Here is a 3,688-nt window from a genome sequence, read left to right as displayed (position 1 = left end):
AACCTCCAATTTTTTTAAAAAAACCTAGAATATTAAAAAAAAAAAAAAAAAACCCTAGTTTTTTTAACAAAACAAAATCAACATTTTAGGTGTATATATGTATATTTTTTCAAATGCATATATGCATATTTCTTATATTATAATATTCTTAAGTAAATCATAAAAAATCTTATTTTTATTAATCACTCTATAAATATAATAGTACAAACATTTTATTCGATACAATATAAAATATAAAAAAAAATAAAAAAAGCTACAAAGATTCATAGTGTTATCATTTCTTCATATCAAGATTTCCATATTTTCTTCAATTTATCACTTTTTACATCTTCAAAATTTTCCACAAAAATTTTCAAATCTACAAGTAAATAAAAAAATGATTAATGCAAGAACATTCACAAAAATACATATGTATATATCATGTGATTTACATGTAATTTACATGTGAATCACTTGTGAATTACATGTGATTCATGTAAATTACATATGAATCACATGTAACTTATATGTGATTCACTTGTAATTTACATGTAATTCATATGTGAATCACTTGTGATGTACTTGTGAATTACATGTGATTCATATGTAAATTAAATATGAATCACATGTGATTCACTTGTGATTTACATGTGAATTAAATGTGATTTACATGTTAATCATATGTAATTCATATGTAAGTCACTTGCGCTTTAATTGTGAATTACATGTGATTAATATGTAAATTACATATGAATCACATGTAACTCATATGTGATTCACTTGTGATTTACATGTGAATTACATGTGATTTACATGTGAATCACATGTAATTCATATGTGAATCACATGTAATTCATATGTGAATCACTTGTGATTTACTTGTGAATTACATGTGATTCATATGTAAATTACATATGAATCACATGCAACTCATATGTGATTCACTTATGATTTACATGCGAATTACATGTGATTTACATGTGAATCACATGTAATTCATATGTGAATCACTTGTGAATTTTGCCATATTATGTGAACTTTCCCCAGTATAAAAGCTACCTGATCAATCTTAAATTTTGCAGATTCACATCGTTTTGGTTCATGGGTATTTTGAAATCCATCATCCCCATCAATCGTCTTGCAACTCTATCAGCCCACCCAACACATATCGCTTGCCCCAAAAGCTCCTCTTCATTCAACATCAGTTTGAATGCTCACAATTTTCATTATTTCTTAGTAATCCATATAAACCATAATTAATCTTAAAACCTTTAAGATAAGAAATCCAAAATAGCATATAATATAACTTACGGATCACAGATTCCACTTTTTTTATTCAGCTTTGCAACAGGACAATATGCACCCAAAGGGCATGCTTCAGTCACAAATTTTTCAATAAATTATAGGCATAAAAAACAATATTTTAGGCATAATTTAAAATTAGTTTTGCAGTAAGAAAAGAGGTCAAACATGTCCATCTGTTAGCTGCTTCATGGGCAACTTTAATCGCTTCCTCTAAAATCAATCATAAAATTTTCTAAATTTAGTAGAGATATGGATGCAAATCTTTAAAACAGAGAAAATAAATAAGCGAAAGGAATATAAGAAAAAGTTTGTAGTTAGTTATATGATTACTCATTGCTTCAAATGTTGCAGGATCATTGTCTGCATATTGTCCCATTTCTTCCTGAAATTTAATTTATTAACTCCTTTCACGTATGTAAATTTGACTAATGATTAAAAGATGATTTCTAATGAAATGTTACTTACTTTCAGATTGTTATACTTCTGTTCACTGGCTTTGAGCTCACTCAAAGCCTCTTCTCGTGCATCCTGTTAAGATACTTGAAATTAAAGATAATATTTAAAATGCCAAAAACAATTGTAGAATAAAAAAAGGCAAGTCACCAACTTACTGAATCGTCCCTGCCTTTTTTTAAAGACTCACATTGCTCCAAAAGCTCTACATGTCGCTTCTTATTGATTTCAAGCTCTGACTCAAGTTTCTTGGACACATTTCTTAGCTTTTATACATAACAAAAATAAATAAATAAATAATAACATGAATGAAGTTAGAAAATATGATTTTATGGTATAGACTATAGACCCAAAATCATTTATGCATAACTTGATCTTGAAATAAAAGTTTACCTAGTTTCCAGCATAACTAGGAAGACTCCAAAAGTATACCTAAAATTTTTTGAGATTAAATTGTGTTTATGAGCTCTTATTTTATTAGTATCACATTTCTTACAGAGGTTCCAATCTTGTCTTTTGAGACCAAGTCATCATCCACTAGTGTTTGGACAACATCTTTGACAGATTGGCTGATAACACCTTTTCTGAGGCCCAACTTTTCAAGTTCCTTGAGCTGAAATTTGTACACAAAATTAACATTAGTATTAAGCCAAACAAAGGATATACTTATGGTCTAACTTAATCATACAGAGAAAATTACTAATAAGCAATCTTGGTGCATACATTTTGCAGATAATAACAATAATTTATAGCAATCTATATAAAATATAAAGTGTATATGATGTTATATACTCAAAAGGTAAAAATCTTGGGAGTCGTAGAATATTTAAAGCATCTTCTCCCGCTTCTCCTCCAATGACAACCCTCTTTTCTTCAACTATGACAGCATGAAAATGACATGAGTTTGGAAATGATAAATACTAAATAGATATAATTAGCATTATCATCATAATTCTAAGATCCATAAAAGATTTACACTACAAACAACAGCTGAAAAACAAACCAGGGGAACTTTGTTGCTACTTATGTTCCCATATTCAAACAACTTGTTTCATCGTGACCTTGAGCTTTACCAAATTATACCATTTGATTCTATTATAACTTCAGTCTAAAGAGGCTACTGAAGACAAAAACTATGTTCGAGCTAGACAAACCATAGCAACAAAAACACATAATCATTCATTGACCTTTTCTCCTTCCGTGAATCCTTCATAAGTAATATCAGTGTTTCATCATGTTCATTTACACAAAAAGAGTTCAAATAAAACTAAACGAATTTGAGCATGGACAAACACAAAGCTAACAAGTGAATTTCTGCAAACTATTAATTGAGGCAAAATTAGGGCATGAAACGAACCAGTAGAATAGTTATTCTACTGATTCGATGTTAAATTAACACCGCACTTCCATAGATCAAACATTGAGGAAGCATCACTATCGATTTACGAGCCTATTACAACGATATATGATTCGAAAAATCTAAAGAACTTTATACGACTATGATGTGTGTTTATGTGGAAATCTCATAATAAATTTAAAAAAACAGATTAATTCCACACAGATTCATGATATACATCGGAAAACAAAATCAATATGCAATAACTATACAATCAATCTTGATTCAAAAGTTTCAGCTGTCAAACAAATGGATTATTGTGTGAATGAAATCTTCGCAACGAATACGACAGAGAAACAGATTAATTCTCCAATAGATTCACGATATACATCCAAAAACTAAATCAGCACGAAATTGTTATACATACCATCTAGAATTTCGATATTTCAGCTGCGGGTGTAAATGGATTAAAGTTGCCCATGAAGCAGCTAACAGATCGCACCTTCATCTTGTTTATAATCAACAATAATGAAGCATTGATCAGTGGTAGATTTCATATGAATTGATCATCATTGGCGATGAAACCTGGATCGATGGTGGATATTAATCTGGAGG

General features: G+C 29.5%; 1 pseudogene; it reads right to left on the bottom strand.

Annotated features, from left to right (window-relative positions):
* Positions 1-1,286: 1,286 nt before the first annotated feature.
* LOC145120269 (meiotic nuclear division protein 1 homolog) lies at positions 1,287-2,626 on the bottom strand (annotated as a pseudogene).
* Positions 2,627-3,688: the final 1,062 nt, after the last annotated feature.

This window comes from Lactuca virosa, chromosome 1 (assembly GCF_052849685.1).
Source record: "Lactuca virosa cultivar CGN04683 chromosome 1, Lactuca_virosa_CGN04683_v6, whole genome shotgun sequence".
Classification (NCBI taxonomy): domain Eukaryota; kingdom Viridiplantae; phylum Streptophyta; class Magnoliopsida; order Asterales; family Asteraceae; genus Lactuca; species Lactuca virosa.
This window is presented reverse-complemented; position numbering and strand designations above follow the sequence as displayed.